Raw genomic sequence first — 22,914 nt, 5'->3', positions numbered from 1 at the left:
GCGCTTACGCGCTAAGGGCCTTTCCTCGGTTTTCACGCTGACGTGCAGGATTTTCACGTGCCAAATCACTCCGTACCAAGATGGCCATGCGTAAGCACACGGAAGACCACGCTCCTGCCCAGAAGGCCGAACTACTGCCCCCCAGAGCCCCGAGCACGCTCCCACCTGCCATCTGCTGCTGCCTGACTGCCTGCTGCCCACGTGCACTGCCATTTGCTGCCTGCACATCAGCCAGGGGTGCTGTTGCTGTGACCACCCCTGCTGGAACCGAAGACTCCCGACTGGAATTCCATCGCTCCACAGCCCAGCCCCAGGACCCAGTTGCCCACCCACTCCTGCCTCTGTGGTTGTCATGTCGGGGCAAACACCATCTGTGACCACTGACAACCCCCGGCCAGAGAGGCAGAGGGGCACCAGCTTCAGTGCCACCGAAGTTGGTGTCCTGGTGGAGCAAGTCCTGCGGCAGTATGATGCCCTCTTCGGAAGTTCCCGCGCCGACAAGGAAGGACGGACTCGGATCTGGACTGACATCGTGACTGCCATCAACGCGGAGGGGGTGGCAGTCCGGGACTTACAACATGTCAGGAAGCGCTGGGAGGACTTCAGGTCCAGGACCCTGAACAAGGCCCGGCGCCTCTTGAAGGCAGCGGATGCCAAGGGGCGCCGGGGCCACTTGTCGGAAGATGGGGGTCCTGGAACGCATATCCCCAGCGCTCCACGTCCAGGTCCTAGAGAAGCAGACCCGTCTGGAGTCGAGCGGTGAGTGTACATGCATCCTGATTGTGAGCAGTGCGTGTGGTGATTATTCGGTATTGTGCCGGTTGCACATCTGTTTGTATGGGGTCGAGTATGGGTGGGGGTTACAGGGCCGTGGGGCTGACACATGCGAGGGCTGTAATGTGTGAGACATGGATGGTGCTTGTGTGTGTGGGCTTGCATGGCAAATGCAGTTGTGCGTGCACACATGTTTGGATGAATGTGTATGTAAGTAGACATGTCCGTGATGTCAGGCATGTATGTTGTTTTCGGCTGCATGTATGAGCACTGTGTACATGTGCATGTGTGTGTATTTGACAAGGGTGCAACAGTGATGCAACATGGATGCATGTGACAGCGGTATGTGGAAGCCTGATTGGCAGATGTGAAATGGATGCCCGTCTGAACAGTGCGACACTTGGCAGAGGTGTAGACATGCATGCAAGTGTGGTGGTGTGTGTACATGTGTGGTGCACTTCCTGTGTTACATGTGATGTCTGGCTCCCCTTTGGCTGCTGATGCTGTTGTATGTGTATGTGTAGGGATGGTGGTGGCAGTTGCGATATGGCTGTGGTATGGCTCATGTGTGCGAGTTGCAATGACATGTGTGTTGGGGATTGTGATGACATGTCTGAGGTTTGCCAATGCCACTCATGTGCAACTAGTAAACTGGAGGGAAAACCCTAAGTATTGGGAAGGTCAGGTTAAGGGCATCAAAACTGCTGTTATACAACCAAGGAACTGACCATATCCCATCAAAAATATTGCTCTTTTTACACACACTGTTTTTTCGTGTGGTGCTCTACAAACAAAGGCTGAAAACTAGTACACCTATAAAACAATAAATGTTGAACCCAAATGCTCTGGATATCTAATTAATTTGATATCTCAGGCTACCCCGGAGCATCGAGTGTTACTACCTTGGAGCAAAACTCACGTGCAACTGTCATGCGTGTATGTGTCCATTGTACAGTGCCCTGATGCCTGTGTTTTGTTTCTCCCTGTCTGCAGCGTCAACTGATGAAGAGGGCGGAGAAGGTGCTGTGGAGCACAGCGGCGGGGATCCGACCGCCAGCCGGAGACGCAAGGCCCGGCTCCCCTCCCGTGTTGTCATCTCGTCGGGGAGTGAGGAGTCCGGTGCCGCGTCCCAGGCCGCAGCTGCCGGGAGGAGGTCCAAGAGGCGGAGGTTGCAGTTGGACTCCTCGGCAGCAGAAGGGGCAGCTGGGACCCCACAGGGCCCAACAGGGGAAAATGGCACGGAGTCATCCAGGTTGGTGGGGGGTTTGGTGGAGGAGGAGGCCGTGCAAGCACCAGAGACTGGGTCTGGAGGTGGGGATCCCACTGGTGCTAGTGGTGCAGTGCAGGACCAGGGACAGGAGGCAGCACAGGCGGCCGCGGAGGTGCCTGTGTGCAATCCTGTCCCCGATCCCTGTCCCTGCATCATCTTGCACCAGCAGGGATGCCTACGTCCAGACCCGTTTTCAGGCAGGGGATGAGCTGACGTCAACTGGCCTTCCTCTGCCTGCGGACGTGGCCATCCAGGTCCGGGTTGAGCCTGTCCTGGCTGGTGTGGCGTTGCGTCAACGGGCCATGCAAGGTGACCTGCAGTCTTTTCATGGAGAGACTGCACGTCATCTCGAATGGCTCGTTGACCACGTCAGCCTGCTGGGACAGGTCACCCAGGCCGGATTCCTCCGTCTGATGGGGCTTGCTCCGACCCCCTCCTCAACTGGACCCCCTACGCGCCAGTCGTCCTCTGTGCCATCTTCCCACCCATCAGTCACCTGGGTGCCCTGTGGAGCTGCCTCTGACGGTGCGGCCAGGCTGGTGGAGGAGGCATCCCTGCCACAGTCGGGAGTCGGAGGTCCAGCAGGGGTGGCCACATCAACAACTGCACCCCAGCCGGCGGAGGATGTGCAGGCAGCAGGAGGCAGTGCACGGGCAGAGGCAGAGCAGCAGCAACATGGTGGGAGCCATGAAGGCTCAGGGCTTTCGACATCGGAGGGGCAGGCATCGGCCGGAGGGCAGGGGTACCCAGGACAGAGAGTGTCTTCCGTGTGGCAGCGGTTGGGCCACGCCATAGGTGCGGAGCGGCGGCGGGCGGAAGAGGCGCAGCTCACAATGGTCAGGGCGGAGAACTCCATGCGGAGGGCCCTGAGGCGGGCCGAGTGCCTCGAGGCAATCCGCAGGGGGTTGGAGGAGGACACGGCGTCGTCCCTGCGGACCCTCGGGGCCATGGAACTGGACCGCCTCCGGGACATCGAACAGGAGTTCGATGATGCCCTGGCCCGGGACACCACGGAGTGAGCCGCTGGACTTGCCCGCCGCCTTTGTATATAGTTCTTTAGTTTTAGGTTTCCTTTCTTTCTTATTATGATTTGGAGTCGACGGACACTGCTCCACTTTTTGTATATAGTTGATTTTTAGGTAGGTTTTTTAGTAGGTTTCCTTTGTTCAGTTGGGCTCATGGACCCTTGGTAGTTTTTTACATCGTTCTTTATTGCATGGAGATTTTTTTACATTGGACTTTGGCCACATTTTTTTTGGATTCTGATTTGCAGTTTTGTGTTTTTATACGGACATGCAGCTTTTTTTCTCATTTACATTGTAGTTTGTTTTCTTTCTTTAGCATTCTTTATTTTTTCCAATACAATTTTGTTTCCATACTTCACTGTGTGGTATCATCTCATTGGTTTCATGCATGTCATGTTGGGTGTTTTCCCATTCTATTGCAACCATTGTGTGTGACGGACATGGGTTCATTAGCTTCATGAACATTGGGGGTGTAACATGTGATTTCCATTTCCATGTGGGTGAATGGGTTACTTGGTAGGGCTTTTTGGCTGTGGAGGCTGACCATTACGCACATGATTGGGGGGCTGCCCATGGTGGCAGGGGGGTGGGGGTGGTGGGAGACATGAGTGGGGGCCTGGTGGAGGGTGACCCTGGATGCTGGGGGGTGGGGGTGGTGGGAGACATGAGTTGGGGCCTGGTGGAGGCTGCCCCTGCACTGCTGGGGGGTGGGGGTGTTGGGAGACATGAGTGGGGGCCTGGTGGAGGCTGCCCCTGCACTGCTGGGGGGTGGGGGTGGTGGGAGACATGGGTGGGGGCCTGCTGGCAGGTGCCCCACAGTGCTGGGGGGTGGGGGTGGTGGGAGACATGAGTGGGTGCCTGGTGGAGGCTGCCCCTGCACTGCTGGGGGGTGGGGGTAGTGGGAGACATGAGTGGGGGCCTGGTGGAGGCTGCCCCTGGTGGCTGGGGGGTGGGGGTGGTGGGAGACATGAGTGGGGGCCTGGTGGAGGCTGCCCCTGGTGGCTGGGGGGTGGGGGTGGTGGGAGACATGAGTGGGGGCCTGGTGGAGGCTGCCCATGGTGGCAGGGGGGTGGGGGTGGTGTGAGACATGAGTGGGGGCCTGGTGGAGGCTGCCCATGGTGGCAGGGGGGTGGGGGTGGTGGGAGACATGAGTGGGGGCCTGGTGGAGGATGCCCATGGTGGCAGGGGGGTGGGGGTGGTGGTAGACATGCATTGTTGATCAGTAGTGCAAGGTGACATGTGGGTTGGCTGGGGGGCATGCCCATGGTGGATGGGCTGCCTGCGGGACATGAGCATGGGTGCAGGGTAGTCCCCCGTGGTGTGGGCTGCCTGCAGGGTCCGTGGAGGTTGTGGAGCGTACACCTGGGAGGGCCCACACGGCCAATTCACGTGTGGTACTCCCCAGAACCCCTGAAATACACATACCCTGCTGAAATCGTGTGTGGAACTTCCCGCGCACCCCTGCAATACACGTACCCTGATGAAATTGCGTGTGGAAATTCCCGCGCACCCCTGAAATACACGTACCCTGCTCGCACTGGGCCAATCGCGTGTGGAACTTCCCGCGCACCCCTGAAATACACGTACCCTGATGAAATCGCGTGTGGAACTTCCCGCGCACCCCTGAAATACACGTACCCTGATGAAATCGCGTGTGTAACTTCCCGCGCACCCCTGAAATACACATACCTTGCTGAAATCGCGTGTGGAACTTCCCGCGCACCCCTGAAATACACGTACCCTGCTCGCACTGGGCCAATCGCGTGTGGAACTTCCCGCGCACCCCTGCAATACACGTACCCTGATGAAATTGCGTGTGGAACTTCCCGCGCACCCCTGAAATACACATACCTTGCTGAAATCACGTGTGGAAATTCCCACGCACCCCTGAAATACGCGTACCCTGCTCGCACTGGGCCAATCGCGTGTGGAACTTCCCGCGCACCCCTGAAATACACGTATCCTGCTCGCACTGGGCCAATCGCGTGTGGAACTTCCCGCGCACCCCTGCAATACACGTACCCTGATGAAATCGCGTGTGGAAATTCCCGCGCACCCCTGAAATACACGTACCCTGCTCGCACTGGGCCAATCCCGTGTGGAACTTCCCGCGCACCCCTGAAATACACGTACCCTGATGAAATCGCGTGTGGAACTTCCCGCGCACCCCTGAAATACACGTACCCTGATGAAATCGCGTGTGTAACTTCCCGCGCACCCCTGAAATACACATACCTTGCTGAAATCGCGTGTGGAACTTCCCGCGCACCCCTGAAATACACGTACCCTGCTCGCACTGGGCCAATCGCGTGTGGAACTTCCCGCGCACCCCTGCAATACACGTACCCTGATGAAATCGCGTGTGGAACTTCCCGCGCACCCCTGAAATACACATACCTTGCTGAAATCGCGTGTGGAAATTCCCGCGCACCCCTGAAATACACGTACCCTGCTCGCACTGGGCCAATCGCGTGTGGAACTTCCCGCGCACCCCTGAAATACACGTACCCTGATGAAATCGCGTGTGGAACTTCCCGCGCACCCCTGAAATACACGTACCCTGATGAAATTGCGTGTGTAACTTCCCGCGCACCCCTGAAATACACATACCTTGCTGAAATCGCATGTGGAGCTTCCCGCGCACCCCTGAAATACACGTACCCTGCTCGCACTGGGCCAATCGCGTGTGGAATTTCCCGCGCACCCCTGCAATACACGTACCCTGATGAAATCGCGTGTGGAACTTCCCGTGCACCCCTGAAATACACATACCTTGCTGAAATCGCTTGTGGAAATTCCCGCGCACCCCTGAAATACACGTACCCTGCTCGCACTGGGCCAATCGCGTGTGGAACTTCCCGCGCACCCCTGAAATACACGTACCCTGATGAAATCGCGTGTGGAACTTCCCGCGCACCCCTGAAATACACGTACCCTGATGAAATTGCGTGTGTAACTTCCCGCGCACCCCTGAAATACACATACCTTTCTGAAATCGCGTGTGGAACTTCCCGCGCACCCCTGAAATACACGTACCCTGCTCGCACTGGGCCAATCGCGTGTGGAACTTCCCGCGCACCCCTGCAATACACGTACCCTGATGAAATTGCGTGTGGAACTTCCCGCGCACCCCTGAAATACACATACCTTGCTGAAATCGCGTGTGGAAATTCCCGTGCACCCCTGAAATACACATACCCGGCCAAATCGCGTGTGAGACTTCCCGCGCAGCCCGGTATACACGCACACATATTTTTTGTCAGCGGGTGTCCGTGTTTGTGGGTACCCCTTTGCACGTCATTTGTCCTGGAGGGCCACAGTATAGGACATTCATCATGGCAGTATATAGGTGCTATTTGTTGGCGCACCTTTTGGCGCACATTTCTTACAGCCGCAGAGACGCTACCGCCTGCTTTCTTGTGGCGGTCGTGTTTGTGCCTGTGCGCTGGTTTGAGCGTGCGCTTTTTTGCCCTATTCTATTCCATGAATACGTGTTGTAGGCGAGCGTGTGGGCGTTCCGCGCACTTGTGCCCTGTACTTCCGCCGTGACGCCCACGTTTTGGCAAGTTGTTCCCCATTCCGAGTGTTACGCCCGTGTTCCGCCTACTTTTGTTGCGTGCGCCGCGCTATGTGCGATTTTCGCTGTGGCCTGTGCGATTTTCGCTGTGACCTGGCGCACGCTGTTAGATGGCCTGTGCGCCAACGTGCGCCGCGCACTTTTTTATCGCACATCCGCTGGTTTTCTCGCGCACGGACTTCCATGAATCGATGTGCGCTGCTTTCCGTGCGATTTTCGCACTTGCACTGCGATTTTCGCTATTCCACTGCGATTCGCACGTTTTTGCCCACTTGCGCCGCGCTAATTATTCCATGAATCGGCCTGTATGGCTTTAATTTTCACATCCTGAATGGTAAACTACTAATCCCAGAATGCAAGATAATGGCAACCTAAAAAATCAAAGTTAACCCCACTGTATTTTCAGTGATCTAAGAAATGTAATAAAAGAAGTTGTTTAATAAACAAAGATAGCTATGCAGATTCTTTTTCACAAACTTACAGCTCGTTGTTATGATGTGTTGTTGCTCACTTTAACTATCACAGATTTGTGAGGTGTGCTTTGCGAGCTCTTTGATTTGTAAATGTTCCATAATGCATATGAAAGGTTCTGTCACTGATAATAGACATGTGTTTGAAACCTGCGCTCCTTAACGATCTGCAGACCCACAGACACTGTGTGTGTCTGTCTAGCTGTGACTTGGGAAACTGGCAGTGCTTGAATGTCCGGCCTGAGCCAATTCTATAAAAATCAATGGTTTGTTTCCCCATTAATTCTGAAATTGTCATGTTACCTACATATTTTCAAAGTGGTAAGAGGTCAGAAAGCGCCCCCTCGGCCTGTATTTCTTGGTCCCCAGGCCTTTTCAAATTTTAATCGCTGTCCCCCCACACTCACCTACACTGTTCCCCCAGTCCCCACCAACCCCAAACCCCTGGTGGTGAGTCTGAGTCTCAGGATGCTCTGCTGTGTGGTATGAAAACAGGGGAAAGGGTGCTTTTTTAGTGTATTAATGCCGCCATTGATATGTCTGCTGTAACCACAAAATATGCGCCCAGATGGCCGAGGGCAAGGCGCGCTTTACAAATAAAGAAATTGAAATTGAGGTCTGCCTCTGTGAAATACGAAAAAAAAGTTTTTTGATATTTTTATAAAAAGACTGAAAAAAAAGTCTTGCTGAAGTCATAACACGGCTTCACAGGCCGCTCACTGGCCATGCACCAGGTCTGTTTCTTTTATTATTGGCGGGAGTGGGCACACGTCTTAATGGAGAGTGCTAATATCCCTCTTCTCTTTGAAGTCCTAGCTTACTGGGATCGGGTCATTGGCATTCCAAAGCCCCTGACTACCTCCACTACATAAACCTGTGTTTTTAATTTACCAATGACTAGTCTGCGAGTGTCTAATTTGTTGATATGTAAACTGTGTTAACAATACATTGCGTGCTTCATATTTTCTCTAGATGCTTGTGTGAAACAGTGGCTCCAGTGTTGTGAATACAATAAGGCAGTATAAAGAGGTGCATGCTTGTTTCTTGGAAAGTAAGATGTTATTAAGCATAAGTGGGCAGTAATTGTTTTACTGACTCCTTCATTTCGGGAGTAAGGGGTGTTTAAAATAAATGTTGAAAACACGGAAAGTGGGTGTTTTAAAAAAATGGAGACAAGCATGGCTACAACCTAGACGTGAGTGCTTCCATCAGTCCCAAACATCTCATGGGTGCAGGATGAGCCTAGGTAACTGCTTTTAACATTGTACACTACTTTACCAGAATTTCAGGTAAACTACAATGTTAAAAGCAGTTAACGCTCTCCCCCAAGTCTGAAACCACACGTGATTGCGTTATCTTCATCGGGAAACATCTGATGTGTCCACAGAGTGGTTAAGGGAAAGTTACATCCCTAACTCTATTTGCAAATCTGGTGACCCCGTGGTAACATCTTAGCAAATGTCACTTGTGCACGGCATCTTTACAGTAGGTTAATACAAGAGGGGCCAGCCATAATGGCCCTTAATCAGTGGCACCACCATTGCTTTTGAGTGGACAAGAGTGATTAGCCCAATCATTGGATCTGGTGCAGCTCTCATTATCAAGCTAACTAAAGGTGGTCAAGGTGACATTTGCACCAGGGTGCACTGATCTTTCTGAACTCCATTTCCCCACACACAAGCACAATAATAAACACGACATTACTTACACAGTTCCCATACATGTGTTTGCAGGAAAACCGACACAAAAGCATACACACATATAGGCACATGCACACCAAGCACACCTATGTACATTTTAACTCTGTGCGCTTGGGACAAACTATGAACAAACCTTAGGGCACATCTATATGACATTTAAAGTATATGGGGTCATACATAATGGACAAAATTATATGTTTGCATCTTATGTGAAAGTTAGATTTGTGGGATGCTATGTGCTAGCTCCTTGTTCCCAAGTAGTAGCTCTGGGTCCCTTATGCAATCTTAATTTTGCTCCCTGTTGAGTAACTGTTGACTTGCAGCTGATATGTTATATGCTCAGTGTTGCCTGTAGCTTTTTGGCCTTTTCCCCTCAATTCCTTCTTAAAATTGTGTTGCAGAATGCACTGTTTCGGTCTAGGTAGTTCTTGTTTATATTCAGGGTGGGGTGATTTCTCCCACCCACCTTCCAGACTAGAGAAAATAAAGTTGCCACCTGTGCCCCTTTCCCAATCTATCTCCGTCAGGACAGGTATGATCTCAGTGGCCTCGCAACCTTGGTTTGAACACTATCTGACTGGAAATCAGTGCAATGGTGATTGCATTTTGCTAACTGAAGTACACTGTTTTTGCAGCGGATTCACAATTGCATTCATGTGGTCTGTGTGTTTATTTGGCCATATTGTCCACACTAGCAATATACTTTTAATTCAGAAGTAGCAGGTGTGGATTCCAGCTCTTTAAATGTTAACAAAATCAGCAGGTCTCCAGTCCAAGATAAAGTGGGGGTCTCATTAATGGCCTCATTAACCTACACACAAGCAGTGACAATATCATGCAGTGAAATGTGCAGTTTTAATTCAATTGGCCTTTTCTAATAGACAAAAGTGCACAAGGCAAATGAGCAGTGGCTTTTCAAAAAATAAGAAAACTCTGAAAAGATCAATGGGAACACATTTCAAGGCCATACGAGAACCATATAGCATCAGATAATGAGAAACCTATGGATATCTACTGTGCAATTACTGGGCATCTGGTCCTCGTGGCCCCTGGGATAAAGACACAAAACTAAAGATCTCTCCCTGAAGTGGATAAATTGATTGGTGATGTAGTAAACCTAATACAACGTAAATTCAGGATACTCAAACAGAAATATAAGAAAATGTTTTGCATCAAGCGATGCTTTTTGCATGAATTATAGCATCCAATTTTCTTCCTTGCAGTTGTATGCCAGTTAGACGATTTCTGAGACATTATACCTAGTAGCCCCCGCTTCACCCAAGTCCCCTGGAAAAGACGCATCTGAAACCCCAAAGCGACCATGGAGAGGTGTATTGCAATAAGCCTTGCTAAACCAAAGCAGAGGTCCCATGTGTCTGACAAAGCAGTTGGAGCAATTTTGAGTGCCACAGTTGCATAAAACTGCCATGCACAATGCGCGGAATGTATACCAGATGCACCTACAGTCAGTGATTTTGGCAGCAGCAATGTGACACAGGAATGCTGCCCAAACATCAATGAATCGAATGGTTTTAAGTCCCAACTGGGCCGCACTTTTCAAAGTAAATGGTTAGAAACCTATGAGCCTGTTCAAAAATGTCCTGTAAGGTATGTAAGTCTGCTTATGAAAAGGGTGTGCCACTGCCAAAAAGTAGCTGTGATAAGGATGCCTGGAATGCTTTCATTAAACATGGCTTTAACAATTTTAGGAAGGCAATAAAGAGACGTAACAGCCATCAGAATTCAAATCTTGATCGAGCAGCTGCAATGGCACTAGCATCTGTTAAAAGAGGTACGAATGTTGCAGCAGCTCTGTCGTTGGGTCACCTCAAGCAGATGAGGGATAACAGAAGTGCACTGGTGAATATCTTGACCACATTGTTGGCTTTAGGTCGGCAAGGTCTTACAATTCGGGGCCATATTGAGAAGGACTCTAATCTATAGGCAATTCTGTCGCTTTGTGGCAGAGATGTCCCAAAACTGCAAACTTGGCTTCAAAGAATAGAGTACAAATGGATGTCTCATGATATATTAACTGAAATGCTGGCAATGATGTTGCATAGTTTGCTCTGTGGCCTGATGAAAGAGATTCATGATGCAAAATTCTTGTCTTTTATTTTAGATGAGACTGCTGATATGGCAATAAAAGAGCAGGTCTTTGTAGTCTTTCGCAATGCAAAAGAGGATCTTCAGGTGGAGGAGATTTCTTTTGGCTTTTATCAAACGTCTAACACTACAGTACAGACTCTGTCGGCATATTAAAATATGTTCTCCTGAGGTTTGGCTATAAAATGGAAAAATGTCGGGGCCAGTGTTATGATGGTGCTTCTAATATGGCTGGACATCGACGTGGTTTGCAGACATTGGTACAGGAGGTGGCACCACAAGCTGTTTATGTGCACTGCTTTGCACAGAATCTGAACTACTTAGTAGTTCAGGATGTAGCTATGGGCATTGACAAGTTCAGGGATCTATTGGTTTTTGTAGGGGACTTGATTGGGTTCATTCGAAATTCCCCAAAATGCCTTGCTTGTTTTGAGCGTTGTCAAGAGGAAGGGAGTATCAAACTGCTTCCATTCTGTCCTACCCGATGGACGGTTTGAACAAAATCTTTGAAGACTGTGCTCGTCAGCTACAGTTCTGTTAAAAAAATTTCTGGGACTGGCAGCCAGTGCCCACAATGAAGCGGGAGCAATAGCCCATGGTGTCCACTCACAGCTCCATAAACTCAAAACCTTTCCAGGACATCATCTTCTTTAGACACCATTTTCCTGTGTTGTAATTGTGAACACTGCTCTACAGAAGGTGAAGCTCAGATTCCATGAAGCATCGGTTATGATTGAAAACCTTAAGACCATAATTGCACAAATCCACGAGGGATATGAAGACTTATTTTCAAAAACCACATGCGGCCGGTGATTTAGATGTGGAACTAGAAGAACATTTTGTGCAAAGAAGGGCCAGGAAAATCCCATGGCGATTGCATGAGGGTCAGTTCCCCATGTTTTCCAGTCTCCCAAACACCTCTAGAAAAAAAGTTATTATGAACTCATGGGGCCTCATTACGACCCAGGCAGTAAGGGGTTAACGGCGCCGTTAACCCCTTACCGTCTAATTACGAGGTCCCTTTGCGGGTCCCTACCTTAACGTCTGGTTTTACCAGCCGTTAAGGAACGGCCCTGCAAAGGGACCTTGGAGGCAATTACGGTACCGCAATTTGAGGTACTGTAATTACCGCCTTCCCCATTCCCATTGAGCCCTATGGGTCAAAAATGGGAATAGGGAAGGGCCAATGGAGAATTACCGCCCCTGCCAACCTTGTGATGGGGGCGGTAATTCCGCCATTCACCATGGCGGATTCCGGCGTCAACCATGGCGCTAATAGCGCCATGGATAACGTCTGGGTCGTAATGACTCCCATGGACTGTACATTGGTAGGTTTGTCAGAACGCTTCAATACAACTGCATGTGACCATATGCTTAACATAGAAAAATGTGTTACAGGGAACGCCACTAGTGCATATGTCATGAATTATTACGAGACTGACTTTTATTAATGCAATCTAGAGCTACATAGAAACATGTTCCTTGAATTTATACAGAGGAATATTATTATGTGTTATGTGTTTTCAGGATGTCTTTGACTTGTTCCAAGGCGAAAGGGGTCGTCCTATGCGCAGTTTGATCCCAGAACTGGCACGACTACTTTAAATTGCAGTAACTATCCCTGTATCCTCTTGTTCTTCAGAGCGTTCATTCTCTTGCCTCAGTGCATCAAAACATATCTGAGATTTACAATGGGACAAGTCTGATTAAATGCTGTTGCTTTGCTCCATGGACACAGAGATAGAGCTGCACATCTGGATGTTAAAGCCATTGCAGATGAATGTATCCAACAAAATGTTGTTCATCAGAATACATTTTGCATGGGGAAGGTGCTGCAAGGAAAACATCTCACCTGGCTGGCCACTCTGGGCTATGGCACCACACACACATGTAGCTTGGTAGTTTAAATATTTTCTAAGTAAATAGACAGTTAGGATACTGGATATCTACTCCCTAATATTAACAATAAGAAGTGAACTGTATATTGTTTGACTATACTATGTTTAATGCTCATACATTATCTTTACAAGCTAATAAATATACATAAATACTAAACAAGAGTGAGAGCGTTTTAATGTGTTTCTATTTGAGCATAGAAGCCATTATAATGCAAGTGGTTTACTGAAACTATAGGGACGATACTGATAGCAGGAAATGTTAATCAAAAATACAAAAAATGTGTAAAGCGCATAATACATATATTCACACATTACGTGGACCCAAAACAATATTGCTCTCCAACGGTAAGTCTGCCCGGTTCTCAGGGGTAGTTTTCTCTTGCACCCGAGTGCAGTGACCAACTTCCAGAGGGTCCTTCTGGTACAGCAATACGGTCTAAAAACCTGGGCATTTAGACCACCTTTGGGGTGATGGTTACGCTGCAGTATCAGGGTATGATGTAGATCATGACAAAGCACTGTTGTCCTTTCAAATCAGGAAACTTCTTTACTTCTTGTTTTCCCTTAAATCGGGAACTTTTTTTGGGTGTTGGTGTTTTTAATCCACCTTGCAACTGTACCTTCTGTTTAGCGAGCATGTCTTCTCCCATCCCAGTTGTGTTGCTCAGCCTTTTAAGGGCTGCTACAACCTGGATGATTATAGAGGGGTGGAGTAGGGCCAGTGATGGCTTACTGGATGGCTTAAATCTTCTTACTAGACTTTAGTATATGCAGTACATGCTAGCCAATGTTTCCACTGTTCTGTGCCCCCCTCCCCTTTTGCCAAGTTGGCGACTACGTGCAAATGCGGTCATATAACTGCTGGTGATGTCACTTCCCTATGTTTAGGCAACCCCCCCCCTCACCCCCCCACCCCCTGGGGAACCTCAATTCATAAGTATGCTCCCGTGGCCACATAACAGATAAGTCTCTGAAAGAAAATGGCGGTAGTCCCCAACACAAAACCGGAGCACTGCTTGTGCAGGCTTTTCCAATACTGCTGTGTGCTTTTCTTTTCATATCACTTTTGATATTTTTTGGACTGTTGTAGTGAAGCCGGCAATGTCTGTGAACTTTGACCAGTAAAGCAGGAGTAAGGATTATTAACTCTTGCCCCCTGCCGCCCAACGTGGTATGCTGGATCTGATAGCCCCTGTTATGCCTTTGCGAGTCTGTTCCCCATGTTTCGCAGAACATCTCCTTCATTCATGCTGAAGGCGCGCTGTATCTGAAATGGAAACATGCAATTTACGTAAATGCTTGCAAGAAATGAATCTTCTGTGGGCTTGCTGGCAACGGATGCCCGATCTACGCCAGATCACAGCTAGAGCGGGACAGCTCAGGGGCAACGCGCTCAGCAAGCAAGACGACGCGGAGCAACACAGGTTCGATCCCTGGGTCCGCGCTTAGAAATACCTCTGGGTATTAAGCACGTTATAAATAACCAATTATAGTTATTATGGATGGGAAGAAACACGGTGCTGCTTATATTCAGATATGCTTTCATGTATAATACATTCTGTAACCTAGAGTCGCCTACTTCCTAACAGTTCTGTGTGTTTTCACTGCTAAATGAATGGCCACTCGTATTTTTATTTTTTCAAAGAATGGTTAATTCAATGTTATCGGACATTTTACGGCTCAAAAGCGATGCCGAGATAATACCGTTCCTAGCAGAGTGAGCAGTTTGCAATGTCCTTTCTTGTCAAACTATACAGTGCAACCTCCACAAAGCCTGTTATCCCCCCAAATAACCCGTCCCACAATTCAACCCATTTACACCATACACTTTGGGAGTGGTGGTTACTTTGCCATGCTTTAACAAAGCACTATCTTTTTCAGTAGATCTCTTGACGTTGCTGCCCTCTTGTGGTTTTAGGTTATTATAGTTTGCAATATAAGTATTGTATTTTGGTTATTTATATAGCACTTTCCCCACTTGTGTGGCCTCAATGCGCTTTTAAGTGATTAAAAATATTTTTAAAATACTATTGATTTGATGCTGTACGTTATTCCTGCAGTATGAATTGTACGGTGATAACACCAAGTACCCTCCTAACACAATGGAAAGCATGCTAAATCCATGCATCCGGCTGGCTATAATTCAAAGTATATATAGCAAAGGGGAAAAGGGGAACATGGGAGGAAGGGCGCATTTGGTCGGGTCTACGAACGATGCAATGCGAAAGGCTCTGCAGGGAAGGAAGAACATACCAGCGACTGCAAGCACATCTGTGAACAGCTGTCAGAAATCGTATAGTAGCAGTACAGGGGACGGGCCAGGCAGCGGTCACACTGACTTCGGAGCAGTACAGAGTTCTGGCCACGCGGCGGCCACACTGGCTTCGGAGCAGTACAGAGGGCTGCATTCGTAGCAGTACTGAGGGCGGGCCAAGCAGCGGCCACACTGCCTTTGGAGCAGGACAGAGGGCGGGCCACGCGGCGGCCACACTGCCTTCGAGGAGTACAGAGGGCGGGCCATGTGGCGGCCACTCTGCCTTCGGAGCAGTACAGAGGGCTGGCCCCGTGTGGCCACACTGCCTTTTGAGCAGTACAGTGGGCTGACCACACGAGGGCAGGCCTCACTGCCTTCGGAGCAGTACAGAGGGCTGGCCATGTGAGGGCAGGCCACACTGCCTTCAGAGCAGTACAGAGGGCGGGCCACGCAGAGGCCACACTGCCTTTGGAGCAGTACAGAGGGCTGACCACGTGAGGGCGGACCACACTGCCTTCGGGGCAGTACAGAGGGCTGGCCATGCAAAGGCTGGCCACACGGCGGCCACATTCGCTTCGGAGCAGCAACAGGGCTGCATTCGGAGCATTACAGAGAGCGGCCCACGCAGCGGACACACTGGCTTCGGAGCAGTAAAGAGGGCTGCATTCAGAGCATTAGTTATGGTTAAGTTGCTAATCCCATAGGAAGAGCACTTTTTGGGCGGCTTATAACTTTGCTCCCCCTGGACGAATCCACACCAAACTTTGCAAAAAAAGTATATGGCCCACTCTGAATTTTGCAAAGTTTGGTGAGGTTTGGTCCAGGGGGGGCAAAGTTATAGGGGGGATCCCAAAATTTGTTTTTTTCCCATAGACTGAATGGGGAAAAAACTTTGCGCACGCCTACAGCCCAAACCGCTGGACGGATTTTCACCAAATTTGCGGCAGGTGCAGCGGCTTTGTCCCGAAAGCGTGCTTTTGTAAATTTGGTGAAAATCCGTCTGGTAGTTTTTTTTTAAAATGACCAAAAAGTAGGTCACAAACAAATTAGTGATATCTATGTCCGCTGCGCGGACACACTTCCCTGTTCGCACCGCGGGCATGACACGATTGGCTAATCGGCTCGCGTCATGTGCGCGGACAGCGTTCGCTGATTGGATGGTGAAGAGCTTGAAGTGCGTCAGATTGCTCCGATGCACCTGTCATCTTGTATCCGCCGACAGCGCGGCGGCAAACAGAGGCAAAATGTCATTTTGGGGAGTGTTTTGGTGTGCAAGAGTGCTTGGGGAGGTTTGGGGTGTAAGAGATGGGTCAAATACTGTATTTGTTTAGGTGGCAGGTGCTACTGATGTATGCGCCATGCCTGTGCTGTCCGGGATGTCCGTAATTAGTGAAAATGAGGGGTGTCCTAAGGATAGTATTCCCGTCCGTGCTGTCTGCAGCCAAGTTGAAACTGTTCTAAGGACACGCGCGGTGTACGCGGACATAAAAATTACCCACATGCCACAGTTAAAATGTTTGATTCTATGCTTGTGATATGCTGCAGTGGTTGTGTCCAGGGCCTAGAGTCTTGGGTGCATTGCTGCAGGCCATGCACCCAAGACCGAAGTTATAAGCACTGAAGTCATAAGCCAACATGGGTGTGATATGTTGCGGTGGTTGTGGCCAGGGCTTAGAGTCTTGGGTGCATGGCCACAGGCCGTAGGCCGTAAGCCATACACCCAAGACTCTAGGCCCTAGCCACAACCACCACAGCATATCACACACATAGATCACACCCATAGAATCAAATATCTATCAAATATTTGCAAATCTACAGTTTGTGCACTGTTTGATTTGTATAGTTTGTATGTGAAGTTTTGGCTACGTCATGTCATTAAGATTGTAGAGTTTGGTAACAAGCACTACAGTATAACATATCCATGGGAGTAAACTTTTTGTATTGTGGTGTATGGTTAGATGTTTGCTTCAACAGTTCTGTTATGTAGCAGTATTTATGCGTTGTATTAGAAAAGACCGAAGTTATATGCACTGAAGTTATAAGCCACCATCGGTGGCTTATAACTTCGCTCTACCTGGATGAATTTTCAACAAACTTTGCAAAAGGTGTGATATGGGTGGGCCCATATAGACAGTGAAAATGTTTGATTCTATGGGTGTGATCTATGGGTGTGATATGCTGCGGTGATTGTGGCCAGGGCCTAGAGTTTGTGTACTGCTTGATTTGTATAGTTTGTATGTGAAATTTTGGCTATGTCATGTCATTAAGATTGTAGAGTTTGGTAACAAGCACTGCAGTATAACATATCCATGGAAGTAAACATTTTGTATTGTGGTGTATGGTTAGATGTTTGCCCTCAATGGTTCTGTTATGTAGCAGTATTTATGTGTTCTATTAGAATATACTTACTGTTTGATTTTTTGAGATTGGATATATTTTCTTCATGAGTTGGGTAACTGGAGCACATATTCTTTTTCAATTTCTGTGATAAAAGAAAAGAGCATGTTAGGGTATGTATTTTATAAAGACTTATTACATTGCATAATAGAAATTTCAGCTTTTTTTCGACCCTCATTTTTAGTATTTTACAAACCAGTGTACTGTGCAATTTGCTCAGTTTCGGGGAAAAAATCCATGTCGGATTAAAAAAAACTTTTTTTGTTATGCTACAATCTATTTGTTTGTTTTCAGTGTTCACTTGTTGTTTCTGGCTAATGTTCTATCTGTTGGCTTGTTGCAGATTTTTGGAGCAGTTAGATACCTGTTGGTGTATTCTAACTGTCTATTTTTTGTTATAATTTAGTGGTATTGATTTATCTGTTTGGTTGTTGCAAAATCTTGGCGCAGTTAGATACCTGTTGGCGTATTCTAACTGGTTATAGTTTTTTAATTTAAGTTTTGTTAATGTTTAAGTACAGATTAGTTATTAAATTTTGGTTTTAGAAGAGTAAATAGGCGTTTGTAAGATTTGCTGGTAATCTCTGCTTTACAGTAATGGTACTATCATAACATTCGAATCATCCACATTTCTTTTTTATATATGCAGTGCAGTGACCTGCATTGGTTGTGACACCTGCGTGGTAGATTATACCTATTGCTGTGAAGGTTTTCTTACCAAATGATACTTGACCATGTGTGAATCCAGTCGGCTTGCAGTTGTTTCTGGTACCATCTGCATTGTAACGTAGAAGCATTAGTATTACATATTTACTATGTGTTTGTATTAGTAAGGTGGAGCGGTTATCTGAATTGCAGGTAGTACATAATCTACCATGGTTTGCATTTTGTACAAGTTGCTGAAATGGAACGGATTCACAATTAGGTATGGATACATACACGAATCGCTCATTAGGGATGTGTTCCTGTGCCACATTGTTGCAGAGAGTGCATGTATGTTTCTACATGTATGAAATCTGGAATAGGTATGTTTTTGTTTTCCAGTACTTGTAGTAAGTACATTAGAAATTCTTGTGGATCTTCTTGTAGGTTTATAGGGAATTTCACCATTCCAGCACAGTAGTCCAATTCTTGTCTTATTCCATGAACACTATACGTGTTGTCAGGATTGTTTGTTGCGTTTCTATGAGGGATTAACATTTGCAAACACAATTGGTCTGTAATGTGTAAGTAAATGTTGTCAACAATTGGTGGCAATTGAAATAGAATATTCATTGCTACATTTGCGTAGTAACTTACACCAGTTATATTTGAAAATTTGAATGGACCCGATAGTTCTGTGTCCAAATCATTTTTTCAGGGTGTGTGTTGATTCTTTGAAGAAGTACCTGAGTTACTTTGAGTAATAGGTTCTTCTTTGGTTGTGGTAATTGATGAAGTATTAGCTTCTTTTATTCTCTTTGGAGGATTTGCAGTAAGATCCTGTTGCATTTCTGTTTGAATTAGTTTTCTTTTACAACGTTTTCCTTTGTGGAACAGGATATGTTTTTAGATGGGGATGTATAGTGAACATAGCCTATTGTATTCTAAAATGCAAGGAATATCAGCGTTTACTTTACTTGCATCAAAGTTGATTAGAAATAGACCGTCAAGTGTACGTAAGTGTGTTAGTGCTACATAGCTCATGCCTTCTTTAAAGACTGTGTTCCCAATATCTATCAATGCTTTGTCTAGGGTAAGACCTTGTGATTTGTGAATGGTGACTGCGTATGTTAGAGTTAGAGAAAATTGTTCTCTGCGTACATACATGTCTTTGAAGAGAAGGAATCGAGCTGTTGAGCGCCCTATCCTTTTTACTTCTGAAGGTTTGTCAAAGAGAATATTGACAAACTGAATGTTGTTGTCACGTGGGTATGTTTGAGAGCCAACAATTGTACCCAGTGCTCCATTAACTAGTCCTTGCTCCACGTCAAGGTTACGTTTAAGCATTACTCTACAGTTTAAGGATAATTTTAACATTTTCTCCAAACCAGCTGTGTTGGAGATAGAATTTTCTAAGATATTTAATCTTGTCGTGGCTTGTTGACACATCGGTAGTGTCATACCATGTACGTCCAGTTTGTCTGTGGAGCAAATTTCAATAATTGGTTGCATTTCTTTTTTCAACATTGTTTCATTGAATTTGGAACAGCTTACAAGAGTTAGCACTAAGGACATACAATTGACATTTTTGTGTGCTAATTGTTCCATGACATCAGTAGCACATGAATTATGAACATAAAGTGCATGGATGTGCCAGGTTTTTAATATTGCTAGTGCTTCTTGAGATAGTACACCAACTCTAATACTTTTTAAAATGTTGGCGTAAGTGAGGTCTGCAGATTGGCACATGTTTTCTGTTAGTTCTCTGTATTGAAAATGTTGCCAAAGGTTGACATTTCCTATGCTGCCAACATTTTACGGCAGAGTTTGTGTCCTAAGGTTTTAAAAATAGGTTCACCTTTCACTGGTGTCAATTGAAGAATATCTCCGAAACAAAAAATGTGTTTTCCTCCAAAGAGCTCTTCGTAGTTTGTTTTAAGTACTTCTTGCAATCTGAGGTGAATCAAAGCTAGCATTAGGTTGGAGACCATTCTCACTTCATCTATTAGTAGCATTTTCATTTGTTTTAACACTCTGTGTAGTTCCATTGTAGCTTCTGTAGAAAGTTTGTAATATTCTAATTTGTTTTGGTGTTCTACTGGAAGGAGTAGTAATCGGTGTAAAGTGACACTGCATATGTTTTAGGCAGCTAAACCTGTGGGGCAGTTACAACAGCAGACAGTTTATTGTTTGTCAATTGTTGAAGGAACTTGCTGATGATTTTGATTAAGAATGTTTTGCCTGAACCAGCTTCACCACTGACGTATAGTAATATAGGTTTGTAATTTTGGCAGGTACATTCTTTATTTTCATGTTGTACACCATGTACAATTGTTACTTCTTGAAAAATGCTACGTTGCTCTTTGTTCAGTTTTGATTGTAGTACAGTTAAGTCTTCTGTATCTTCTTCATAGTGAAACATGGTGTTCTCTACTTCTGTCATAGCTAATTCTGCCTCATTTGCAATTAGTGGCTGTCCCAGTTGTTCTTGACTTCCTGTTACAGAAGGTTGACTACTGTCGGGAGTGTCGTTATCTAGTTGGGCCTGGTATTCTTCTTCGTGTTGCTTTTCATTGTGTAACATTGTTTTGTACTGCGTAAAGTTTATATCGGTGATAGTACTTTCATTTGCTTTGAAAGCGTCTTCATAGGAGTCATAGTTTTCTAGTATCTCTTCTTCTTTTCTCCATGGTTTAAAATGTTGTAGCAGGGACATGTAATATAGTTCTTTATGTTGAGGGGTTTTTAATGACAATTTGATATGATTAATTAAGCTTCATTTGGTAAGTTTCACTAAGCTGCCTTCACAATCTGTCACTCTATGTCTACCTTTTTTTCATCGGGTTTTATATTAATTTTGTACGTGAAGTTTTGGGCTATGTGGTATAAACACATGGGGCCTCATTACGAGAATGGAGGTAATGAAAAAAGGAAGGCGGAATGGTAATAGCGGCACCGTTAATGGGTCCGGGGCATTACGACCTGACAGCCCGCCAATACCGGCACCGCCCGTACCTTCGGAGAGCAAATACTGGCATGCCGGTAATAGGACGACATCACAACCCACACGGGCATGCAAACACCGGCATCCCGAAAGCGATAATCAGGGGCTGCACGATGGCGGCCATACAGGCATCGAGGACCACCCATAAACAGCAATCAGCAATCAAGCCAACTGCCACAGGTGCACACAAGCACCACAGGTGGACTCAATGGAGTCTGGCCCAGTATAAATGGAGTACACCTACACACCACACCCCTTCCTACACCAAAATGCTACCACTAGCTGTTGCAATCATGGCACTGGAGGACATGCCTATACTGCTACAACTACAGCAACAACAGCAACTACAACAACTACAGCAGCAACAACAGGCAGCACAGAGGAGACGCAGGAGGAGAAGGAGGGTGAGACAGGCCCAGCAATTACCACCAGTGCAGCCAGTAGTACCTTGTAGGCAGCCACCAATCCCTCGCATCAGACCCAGTCCGTTCAATCTAACCCCTGAGCAGATCCACACCCTGTACCGGTTGGACCGGGACACCATCACCACCATAGTGGACATGATAGGCAACGATGTTGCCAGCCTCATAGAAATACACACTGCCATCCCCCCGCTACTAAAGGTGGTGTCTGTGCTCCACTTCCTGGCCACAGGCACCTACCAGCACACAGTGGGCCAGCTGCATGGCATTTCACAACCACTATTTTCACGCATGCTGACCCAAGTGCTGGATGCCCTCCTGAAGCATGCTAGCACCCACATATCCCTACCATGGACTGCCCAGGAGATAGCCAACACCAAAGTAGGCTTCCATGCACTGGCAGGCATGCCCAATTGTGTTGGTGCCCGGGACTGCATCCATGTAGAATTGGTAGTCCCCCATGCCATAGCGGCAGTGTATCGCAATCGCAAGCTATACCACTCCATCAATGTGCAGATGGTATGTGACTCCAGCAAGATCATCACACATTGCTGTGCCCGATTTCCTGGATCAACACATGATGCCATGGTGCTGCGTAACTCCACGCTACCCCGTCACATGGAGCGACATGCTGGACCACGTGCCTGGCTGCTTGGTGAGTTGCCTGACTGGCCCATGGCAGTGCATCGGGGTAGTGATGTGTTGGGATGCATACTCCACCTGGGTGGGAATGGGGGGTGCATACTCCACCTGGGTGGGAATGGGGGGATGCATACTCCACCTGGGTGGGAATGGGGGGTGCATACTCCACCTGGGTGGGAATGGGGGGATGCATGCTCCACCTGGGTGGGAACGGGGGGATGCATGCTCCTCCTGGGTGGGAATGGGGGGGATGCATACTCCACCTGGGTGGGAATGAGGGGGATGCATACTCCACCTGGGTGGGAATGGGGGTGGGGGGATGCATACTCCACCTGGATGGGAATGGACGGTGAGTGGAGAATGCACACAGAGCTAATGACTCCTGACCTGAACCTCCCAACATGACACATCATTGGCACACATCTGACCATTTACGTATATCAATGACCACATGTAAGACGCACAACCTAGCCATGTTTATGTCAAGCAATGCATGACTAAACAGGATCCCGACTGTGCCAATGTGGCTAGTGTGACCATGCACAGTGTAGTATACACAGCAAAAATGGGAGGCAAAACATTGTCCTACAACCACAGTACATCCGCCTCAGCATGCATTATTTCACCCTGCATCATCTATCCAACGCCATCCAGACTACCTCACCATATTGCAGTATCGAATGCATCATAACAATATTAGTGAATACGTACAGGGACATGTGCAGGTCCACAG

The sequence above is a fragment of the Ambystoma mexicanum genome, chromosome 7q, assembly GCF_040938575.1.
Source record: "Ambystoma mexicanum isolate Mex_15411 chromosome 7q, UKY_AmexF1_1, whole genome shotgun sequence".
NCBI lineage: Eukaryota > Metazoa > Chordata > Amphibia > Caudata > Ambystomatidae > Ambystoma > Ambystoma mexicanum.
This window is presented reverse-complemented; position numbering follows the sequence as displayed.